The sequence below is a fragment of the Somniosus microcephalus genome, chromosome 9, assembly GCF_052327205.1.
Source record: "Somniosus microcephalus isolate GS21.2 chromosome 9, FLI_Smic_1.0, whole genome shotgun sequence".
In the NCBI taxonomy this organism is placed as follows: domain Eukaryota; kingdom Metazoa; phylum Chordata; class Chondrichthyes; order Squaliformes; family Somniosidae; genus Somniosus; species Somniosus microcephalus.
Genome location: NC_140995.1, coordinates 219,798,539 through 219,809,607, shown reverse-complemented (window position 1 = coordinate 219,809,607; position 11,069 = coordinate 219,798,539). Strand labels below are relative to the sequence as shown.

At 42.9% G+C, this 11,069-nt stretch overlaps 3 non-coding genes across 3 annotated transcripts; all 3 read right to left on the bottom strand.

Moving 5' to 3' along the window:
• Positions 1 to 4,794: 4,794 nt before the first annotated feature.
• Positions 4,795 to 4,881, bottom strand: trnastop-uca (transfer RNA opal suppressor (anticodon UCA)). Its single transcript has one exon. It is a non-coding gene; the product is annotated as a tRNA-Sec (tRNA).
• A 2,756-nt stretch (positions 4,882 to 7,637) lies between these two features.
• trnastop-uca (transfer RNA opal suppressor (anticodon UCA)) lies at positions 7,638 to 7,724 on the bottom strand. The gene has a single exon. It is a non-coding gene; the product is annotated as a tRNA-Sec (tRNA).
• A 1,899-nt stretch (positions 7,725 to 9,623) lies between these two features.
• trnastop-uca (transfer RNA opal suppressor (anticodon UCA)) lies at positions 9,624 to 9,710 on the bottom strand. Its single transcript has one exon. It is a non-coding gene; the product is annotated as a tRNA-Sec (tRNA).
• Between the last annotated feature and the right edge of the window lie 1,359 nt (positions 9,711 to 11,069).

Here is an 11,069-nt window from a genome sequence, read left to right as displayed (position 1 = left end):
CGGCTGTGCCTTCGGGACCAATTAAAATTTTCCGAATTTTCAGCAAATATCTGTGTTGTAGAATGGGCTTATAATATCTTTTGTGGTATTTGTCCATTCTTGTCTCATCATAAAAGGCTGTGCAATGGAGCTCTGTATGCCAATGGCCCAAATGCAATTCTTTCTGGTATTCGGACACCGATCTAAGGACAAATTGGAGGGAGCCTATAATAGTTGACAATGTTTTGCTAAGACCATCTTCACAAATCTGCCATGCATATAGGACCAGGGACAATTTGATCTGTAGTGGGTACATACCACATCTGTCTACGGGAACATGGGCTTCAAGTCCTTTTTCAGAGCAAACAATCGTTACCTTCATTTTGCATAATAAGTCTCTTCCTAATAAATTCACTGGTACTTCTTGAGGCAGTAAAAAAGTATGTTGATTCCTGTAATTATCTACTTGCACATTGAGGGGTTCTGACCAAGTCATGGTCTGAGTAACTCCTGACAATCCTATGCAACTGGCACTATTGGCTGTATACGGAATTCCTTCTGCATATTGTTTTGTCAACACTGAATTGGTGGCTCCCGTATCTACCAGAAAAGGAATTTCTTTTCCCTCCATATTTATTATTAAGGTGGGCTCTTCTGTCATATTGGTTGAAACTGCAGGCAATCGTACTAGGGGTAATTGCTTTTGGGCAATCTGTGGGTCAGGTCCCAGGCGTCATGCTGAATAGGGCAAATTTAAACTTTGTCCACTTTGATTCTGGGTAGCATTTTGTGCTCCCCATGGGTTGTGGACTGAAAAATTCGCTTGCGGGCGGGTGTGAGCCTGCGCTTGGGTAGAACCATTCCCCTGGGTAAATTCATTACCTTGTCCCCCATTTTCTTGTAATTGCCAGTTTTGCTGTTGTTGTTGGCGTGGTGGGCAAGGGCAATTGGCTTTCCAATGTCCCATTTGTCCACAATTATAGCAGCTTGTACCTCCCCCACCTTTGTTCCACTGACCCCCTCGTCCCATACCTCTTCTATTTCTACCTCCGAATCCTCTTTTGTTTCCGAAACCTCAGCCCCTTCCCCTATTTTGCTGTGGATACTGTTGGCCTTGGTAATACATAGTGGGTTCAGTGGTTTGTTCCATAAGAACGGTGACCTTATTCTTAGATTCGGAATTTCTTTCCTGTAAGTTTTTCAATCTGGCCACCAACTCTGGGAGGCTTTTCTGTCTCCATCCCAGGCAAACCAATTTTAGAGGGTCTTTTAATTCTGGTCTAAGGCCATTTACTAATGCGTTGACCATGGGTGCTCCTTGGGATTCTTTTGGCAATCCCGAATGTTGGGCCACTATTACCTCCAATCTTTCTACATAATCTTCTATATCCTCATCCTTTTTCTGGGTTGTTTCCATAATTTTTGCCCAATTAGTCTTCTTTGGGAATTTAGTATGCATTGCGGCCCAACAGTTATTCCAGAAATTAGCATCGGGCATGGCAGTAGGACCTGGGTTTTGTGACCCACGAAGGTCCCTAAATCCTTTAAACCCACCGTCCCCTTCCTCAAAAGCCTTAAATTTTGAATCTTTCATCCAGGCTTTAAACAATTGTTCCGCATCCAGAATACTTGGTTCATGACAGAGAACAATGGTCTTTAGTTGGTCTATGGATTTTTCTAGGTCTAATCGGGGATCTGGGAGCCCATCTACCATGGCTCTAAGTTCGGCAGCAGTCCATGGTCTATGGACCCCTATCGGGTCTCCACCAGCTGGGTTGTTGTTAGGAAAGTACCTAAGAGGGCACATACTGGTGGGTGTTGATGTGGACGGATCACCGGACCCTTGACTACGAGTGTAGGCAGCCGGGCCATCCCTCCTTTCGCCATTTGCCTGTGGTTGAGGGTTTTGTGTTTCATCATTGTCTACTGGGGGTGGGGGTGGTAGAGCCGGCAATCTATCATTGTTACCAACAAGGAGGTTATTATTATCAGGTGGGGCTACATAATGTGGAGGCAGGGGTGGATACCACGGCCAATCATCATCTACTTCATCCCTTTCCTCTGCAGCCCAACGAGGGGCAGCGGGCTTGTTTCTTTGTGCTCTTCTTAGTACCATTTGTTTTTGGATACATACATCCCCTTTACTTTCTTCGACTCGCTTTTTCTCACTATGTCCTGTGTTACTAGCTTCAATACTTCGTTCGCGTCTTTTCTCAGCTTCCCGTTTCCAATCTCCAAATGCCGACCAGTTTACTTTCTTTCTACCACTTCTCCCTGGGTCCCCTTCTAAGAGACACCCCTCGAGACACGTTATTCAGTCTAGATTAAATGTACCATCCGGTGGGAATGGCCTTTTCCCCTTTTTGGTCCATTTTACCCATTTGGGTAAGTCATCTATTGATGTCTGACCACAATTCTGGAGCATGTAACAGGCAGGTGTGCCTTTTTCTGGTATTTTACTTGCTCTGGCTCCCATTTTTATTGGTTGCGAGCCCCTGATCACTTTTTACTCTTTACCAATTTAAGTGTTTCTCAGACCCAACCTCCCCTGTTGAATCCCCTGTTATGTTTTTCCAAGAGCTCACAGACAATAGTCGCACAATAATACAAAGCTAAAAAATATTACAGAGATGACAAAAATTGCAAAAACCCAGAGGGGTATAGAGATCAAAATTCTTATACTCTAACTAAAAAAATAGCCAATTCTCGGTCTGCGTTGTATGCCCCTACAGACTGAGTCCTTAACAGTAAAACTTATTACTTTAAAATCCTTTCTTTCAAGGATAAGTCCTATCTTTCAAGGATGAGCGTCCCTTTTTTTTTACTTTTCCTCTATTTCAAGGATATCTCTCCCTTTCTTTCAAAAGTAATCGTTTCCTTCCTTCAAGAAACAGGGACCTCTACAGACGTCTCTTCTTACCTTCCTTTCAGGGTTCAGGTTTTCGAAATCTGTCTCCCTTTTCTGTCAAGCTGAAAGAGGAAGTGATAACAAAAATTTCCAACTTAACCCTGAAATGAGTCTTAACAGATCGCAGTACTCCCGCCGAGACAAACAGACTACACTACTGTACTTGTCCAAGGAGGAACCCCTTTGGTGACTAAGCGCCACTGATAACTGGCCAGTTAGGGTCCGTTCTTAGAGAGTCAGCGTGCTTTTGTCCGTTTACTCACCGGTAGGTAGTAAGCGATCTCGGTGGGACCTCCAAGTTTTACGGTCGAAATCTCTACTCCAAGTAAGACTCTAAAACACAAGCAGTACCGTCAGATTGTTAGTTTAATTTTACTTGCACAAGGAGAGAGCTGCCTGGACAAAGGCTAGGCCAACATCCCCACCGAACATCAGTGAATGCAGCATATTTATACACTCAAACAAGCAAGCGTTCCATAAATCACGTGTAATGGTATTGTATCATTTTAAACACATTAAGAGCTTGCACAAGGACAATCAAAAGGTCAGCAGGACAGAAATATCTCCAGACAAGGTTAGTTAATCATATATTCTGTCAGGAGGTTCTGTCTGAATCTTGTTACCAAAATGATTTACTTACTCATGTCTGATCATCTTGTTATCAAGATGATTAGCTTACTTAATAGTATAGCTTCTTTGTCTAGCGACAATCCTTAATAGTTTATCTATTCTATAGCCATATGCCTCCCTTGTGCTAGTGAGTCAATTATAGCTGTTATCACATCCTCAATGTGGGTGGGTATTATGAAAGACCTCCTGGTCCTGGACACGTTGTGACACATTTAATTTTTCTTGCTTTAGCTACAAACTAAGCAAGTTTGTTCTTTTACTTGGCCACTCTATTCTACCCAGCATGCTAAGTATAATGTCAATTTCCACAGGGTTCAGGTATATAGATCATTAAAATGTCATGAAAAGGTACAGAAAATAACCAAAAACGCTAATGGGATGCTGGCCTTTATATCTAGGAGGCTAGAATACAAGGGGGTAGAAGTTATACTGTAGCTATACAAAACCCTGGTTAGACCACACCTGGAGTACTATGTGCAGTTCTGGGCACCATACCTTAGGAAGGATATGTTGGCATTGGAGGGAGTGCAGTGTAGGTTTCCCAGAATGATACCCGGACTTCAAGGGATATGTTATGAGGAAAGATTACACAAATTAAGGTTGTATTCCCTAGAATTTAAAAGGTTAAGAGGTGATGTGACGGAAGTTTTCAGGATATTAAGGGGAACAGATAGGGTAGATAGAGTGAAACTAATTCCGCTGGTTGGGGATTCTAGGACTAGGGGGCATAGTTTAAAAATTAGAGCCAGACCTTTCAGGAGTGAAATTAGGAAACACTTCTACACACAAAGGGTGGTAGAAGATTGGAAATCTCTTCCACAAATGGCAATTGATACTAGATCAATTGTTAATTCTAAATCGGAGATTGATAACTTTTTGTTAACCAAAGCTTCTAAGGGATATGGGCCAAGTTTGGGTATATGGAGTTAAATCGCAGATCAGCCATGATCTCAATGAATGACGAAACAGGCTCAAGGGGCTGAACGGCCTGCTCCTGTTCCTATGTTCCTCTGCTCCTACACAAACTTACAAAAGTCAATTGGACATTTATTTGAAAGAGAACTTACTTGCAGTGTTATTGGGAAGAAGCTGGGGATGTGGAAGTAAATTGAACAGCTCTTTCAAAGAGGTGCCACGGGCCAAATGGCCTCCCTCTGTGTCTGTAAAATTCAATAAACACAAGTCATTGTTGGCATATATTGTGAGCGGTCACACTCCGGCCTAAATGGAAAGAATATTTTTTTTAAGTCTGTATTGAAGCTGAGAGTCAAGAGCACTGCCTGGAAAGTGGAATCGAGCCATTCTGTTACTTGACAGCTTCAGGTTTGAAGCCTGCACCCCAGACCACTGAGGTTCATCCAGGTATTGTACTTAACTCACTCCATCAATATATAAACCACTGACAAGGTCATCACATTTAACTTGTGGTGATTTGTTTTTTCTCTCTGACTCATTCATTCGACACATCGTCAAATCACAACAGTTAAAATGGAATTTCGTGTCAAGCTATGAAGCGATTTGGGATGTTTTACTACGTTGAAGGCGCTATATAAATGCAAGTTGTTGTTGTTATCATGTCCATTACTAATATCACAAAGCAAGATTTCAACCCACTGATTCTGGGTTACAAACAACTGGGAAATAGCTCCACAAACAATCATACAAGATTCTAGATTTAGGTAAGGCCGACTTTCAATGGGATGAGGCAGAGACTGTCCACAGTAAACTGGGTAAATCTGTCACTGGGTAATATGACAGAAGATCAGTGGAAGATGTTTAACAAAAGAAATTTAACATGATACAGAACCAGTTTATACCCCTGAGGGGCAAGAGATCTACTTGCCAAAAAACCCAGCCATGGACAACTAAAGAGGTAAAGGACAGAATCAAACTAAAGGAAAGGGCAAACAAAAATAGCACAGATCCTGGCCAATGGGAAAGATACAAAGAACAGCAAAGGGTTACAAAACATACAGCAAGAGCTACAAAAAGGGAGTATGAAAAGAAACTTGCAAGGGATTTCAAAATTAATACAAATAATTTTTATCGTCACATCAAGAAAAAGAGAGTGGTCAGGAGCAATGTTGGCTCCTTAAAAACAAAGTGGTGATATTGTCAATTACAATGGGGAAATGGTGGACACATTGAATAATTACTTTGTGCCAGTATTTACAGTAGAAGAAGAGGACAGCATGCTGGAAATCCCAAAGAAACTAATATTGAATCGGAAGAGGGACTCAATGAAATTAATGTAAGTAAAATAACAGTAATGAAGAAAATAATGGCGTTAAAGAGTGACAAATCCCCAGGACCAGATGGTTTCCATCCCAGAGTTTTTAAAGGAAGTGGGTGAGTACATTGCAGATGCCCTAACTATAATCTTCCAAAGTTCTCTTGATTCAGGAACCGACCCTTTAGATTGGAAAATTGAGCATGTCACTCCAGTTTTAAAGAATGGCGCGAGAAGGAAAAGCGGGAATTATCAACCAGTTAGCCTAACATCTGTTGTCAGGAAATTGCTAGAGTCTATAATTAAGGACAGGGTGACTGAACACCTCGCAAATTTTCAGCAGAGCCAGCATGAATTTGTGAAAGGCAGGACATGCCTGACAAACCGGATTGAATCTTGTGAAGAGGTGACTAAAGTAGTGGACAGGGGAATGTCTATGGATGTTATTTATATGGACTTCCAGAAGGCATTTGATAAAGTCCCACATAAGAGACTGTTAACTAAGGTAGAAGCCCACAGAATTGAGGACAAATTATTGACCTGGTTAGGAAATTGGCTGAGCGGCAGGAGACAGAGAGTAGGGATAATGGGCAGGTACTCAAATTGGCAGGATGTGACTAGTGGTGTCCCGCAGGGATCTGAGTTGGGGCCGCAATTATTCACAATATTTATTAACGACTTAGATGATGGCATAGGAAGTATATATCTAAATTTGGCGATGACACAAAGATGGGCGACCTTGTGAGCAATATAGATGAAAGCATAAAATTACAAAGGGATATTGATAGATTAAGTGAATGGGCAAAACGGTGGCAAATGGATTTCAATGTAAGAAAATGTGAGGTCATCCACTTTGGACCTGAAAAGGATAGAACAGGGTATTTTTAAATGGTGAAAAGCTAAAAACGGTGGATGTCCAAATGGACTTGGGGGTTCAGGTATATAGATCATTAAAATGTCATGAACAGGTACAGAAAATAATCAAAAAAATCTAATGGAATGCTGGCCTTTATATCTAGAGGGCGAGAATACAAGGGGGTAGAAGTTATGCTGCAGCAACACAAAACCCTGGTTAGACCACACCTGGAGTACTGGGAGCAGTTCTGGGCACCACACCTTAGGAAGGAGATATTGGCCTTGGAGGGAGTGCAGTGTAGGTTTCCCAGAATGATACCCGGACTTCAAGGGTTATGTTACGAGGAAAGATTACATAAATTAAGGTTGTATTCCGTAGAAATTAGAAGGTTAAGAGGTGATCTGACTGAAGTTTTCAGGATATTAAGGGGAACAGATAGGGTAGATAGAGAGAAACTATTTCCGCTGGTTGGGGATTCCAGGACTAGGGGGCATAGTCTAAAAATTAGAGCCAGACCTTTCAGGAGTGAAATTAGGAAACACTTCTACACACAAAGGGTGGTAGAAGTTTGGAACTCTCTTCCACAAATGGCAATTGATACTAGATCAATTGTTAATTTTAAATCGGAGATTGATAACTTTTTGTTAACCAAAGCTATTAAGGGATATGGGCCAAGGTCAGGTATATGGAGTTAAATCGCAGATCAGCCATGATCTCATTGAATGACGAAACAGGCTCAAGTGGCTGAACGGCCTGCTCCTGTTCCTCTGTTCCTACACAAACTTACAAAAGTCAATTGGACATTTATTTGAAAGAGAACTTACTTGAAGTGTTATTGGGAAGAAGCTGGGGATGTGGAAGTAAATTGAACAGCTCTTTCAAAGAGGCACGTCGGGCCAAATGGCCTCTCTCTGTGTCTGTAAGATTCAATAAACACAAGCCGTTGTTGGTATATATTGTGAGCAGTCACACTCCGGCCTAAATGGAAAGAATATTTTTTTTAAGTCTGTATTGAAGATGAGAGTCAAGACCACCGCCTGGAAGGTGGAATCGAGCCACTCTGTCGCTAGACAGCGACAAGTTTGAAGCCTGCACCCCAGACCACTGAGGTTCATCCAGGCATTATACTTAACTCACTCCATCAATATATAAACCACTGACAAGGTCATCACATTTAACTTGTGGTGATTTGTTTTTTCTCTCTGACTCATTCATTCGACACATCGTCAAATCACAACAGTTAAAATGGAATTTCGTGTCAAGCTATGAAGCGATTTGGGATGTTTTACTGCGTTGAAGGCGCTATATAAATGCAAGTTGTTGTTGTTATCATGTCCATTACTAATATCACAAAGCAAGATTTCAACCCACTGATTCTGGGTTACAAACAACTGGGAAATAGCTCCACAAACAATCATACAAGATTCTAGACATAGGTAAGGCCGGCTTTCAATGGGATGAGGTAGAGACTGTCCACAGTAAACTGGGCAAAGCTGTCACTGGGTAATATGACAGAAGATCAGTGGAAGATGTTTAAAAAAAGAAATTTAACATGATACAGAACCACTTTATACCCCTGAGGGGCAAGAGCTCTACTTGCTGATGCGCTATCAATTACTCATAAAAGACTGAGAGTTAAGAGAGTAACTAAAGGCTTTTATTAACAAAAGAATGAAGGTCTGCCTCGAGTGGTCGACCGGTCCAGAAATACAAAGGGCTGGGGAGCAGTCACCTTTATACTAGGACTTGTGGGAGGAGTCAGCCGAGGCATGTCCAGGCATGTACACAGTGGAATACAAACAGTGGTTTACCACACTTGCCAAAAAAAACAGCCGTGGGCAACTAAAGAGGTAAGGGACAGCACAAAACTAAAGGAAAGGGCATACAAAAATAGCACAGATCCTGGCGAATGGGAAAGATACAAAGAACAGCAAAGGGTTACAAAACATATAGCAAGAGCTACAAAAGGGGAGTATGAAAAGAAACTTGCAAGGGATTTCAAAATTAATACAAATAATTTTTATCGTCACATCAAGAAAAAGAGAGTGGTCAGGAGCAATGTTGGCTCCTTAAAAACCGCAAGTGGTGATATTGTCAATTACAATGGGGAAATGGCGGACACATTGAATAATTACTTTCTGTCAGTATTTACAGTAGAAGAAGAGGACAGCATGCTGGAAATCCCAAAACCCTGGTTAGACCACACCTGGAGTACTGGGAGCAGTTCTGGGCACCGCACCTCAGGAAGGATATATTGGCCTTGGAGGGAGTGCAGTGTAGGTTTCCCAGAATGATACCCGGACTTCAAGGGTTATGTTATGAGGAAAGTTTACATAAATTAAGGTTGTATTCCCTTGAATTTAGAAGGTTAAGAGGTGATCTGACTGAAGTTTTCAGGATATTAATGGGAACAGATAGGGTAGATAGAGAGAAACTATTTCCGCTGGTTGGGGATTCTAGGACTAGGGGGCATAGTCTAAAAATTAGAGCCAGACCTTTCAGGAGTGAAATTAGGAAGCACTTCTACACACAAAGGGTGGTAGAAGTTTGGAACTCTCTTCCACAAATGGCAATTGATACTAGATCAATTGTTAATTTTAAATCGGAGATTGATAACTTTTTGTTAACCAAAGCTATTAAGGGATATGGGCCAAGGTCGGGTATATGGAGTTAAATCGCAGATCAGCCATGATTTCATTGAATGACGAAACAGGCTCAAGGGGCTGAACGGCCTGCTCCTGTTCCTATGTTCCTCTGCTCCTACACAAGCTTACAAAATCAATTGGACATTTATTTGAAAGAGAACTTACTTGCAGTGTTATTGGGAAGAAGTTGGGGATGTGGAAGTAAATTGAACAGCTCTTTCAAAGAGGCGCGACGGGCCAAATGGCCTCCCTCTGTGTCTGTAAGGCTCAATAAACACAAGCCGCTGTTGGTATATATTGTGAGCAGTCACACTCCGGCCTAAATGCAAAGAATATTTTTATAAAGTCTGTATTGAAGATGAGAGTCAAGAACACCGCCTGGAAGGTGGAATCGAGCCACTCTGTCGCTAGACAGCTACAGGTTTGAAGCCTGCACCCCAGACCACTGAGGTTCATCCAGACATTGTACTTAACTCACTCCATCAATATATAAACCACTGACAAGGTCATCACATTTAACCTGTGGTGATTTGTTTTTTCTCTCTGACTCATTCATTCGACACATCGTCAAATCACAACAGTTAAAATGGAATTTCGTGTCAAGCTATGAAGCGATTTGGGATGTTTTACTACGTTGAAGGCGCTATATAAATGCAAGTTGTTGTTGTTATCATGTCCATTACTAATATCACAAAGCAAGATTTCAACCCACTGATTCTGGGTTACAAACAACTGGGAAATAGCTCCACAAACAATCATACAAGATTCTAGACATAGGTAAGGCCGGCTTTCAATGGGACGAGGTAGAGACTGTCCACAGTAAACTGGGCAAATCTGTCACTGGGTAATATGACAGAAGATCAGTGGAAGATGTTTAAAAAAAGAAATTTAACATGCCACAGAACTAGTTTATACCCCTGAGGGGCAAGAGCTCTACTTACTGATGCGCTATCAATTACTCATAAAAGACTGAGAGTTAAGAGAGTAACTAAAGGCTTTTATTAACAAAAGAATGAAGGTCTGCCTCGAGTGGTCGACCGGTCCAGAAATACAAAGGGCTGGGGAGCAGTCACCTTTATACTAGGACTTGTGGGAGGAGTCAGCCGAGGCATGTCCAGGCATGTACACAGTGGAATACAAACAGTGGTTTACCACATTCACCCCTTGTTTAAAATTGAGTCCGGCGGGGTGAAGTGTATTAAAAGTTAGTGTATTGGAGTCTCTCCGGAGGTCTTGTCTGCCGCTGTGATCGGCGTGGCGACGGCAGGGGTAGTGGAGCTTCCGGCGTCGAGTCCTGCGTGGGCTGTGGCACAGGCGTGTCGTCCTCGTAGATGTCGAGCGGGTCGCGGGGCCCAGGCCAGCCGTCTGCTGGGGCTGGATATCGGATCGTGGCGGGGTGTGGTAGTGAGTAGTGGGTTACTGCGGCCCCCGAGGGTGCAAGGTCTCTTATGGAGACTGTGTCCTCCCGCCCGTCCGGGTATGCAATGTAAGCATACTGGGGGTTGGCGTGGAGGAGGTCGACCCTCTCGACCAGGGGGTCCGTTTTATGGGTCCTCACGTGCCTTCTCAGTAGGACCGGCCCTGGGGACGTCAGCCATGGCGGTAGCGATGTCCCCGATGTGGACTTCCTTGGGAAGACAAACATTTTCTCATGAGGGGTGGCGTTAGTGGCAGTGCAGAGCAGTGACCGAATAGAGTGGAGCGCATCGGGGAGCACATCCTGCCAGCGGGAGGTTGGAAGGCCCCTAGACTTTAAGGCTAGCAGGGCGGCCTTCCAAACTGTCGCATTTTCTCTTTCCACCTGTCCGTTCCCCCGGGGGT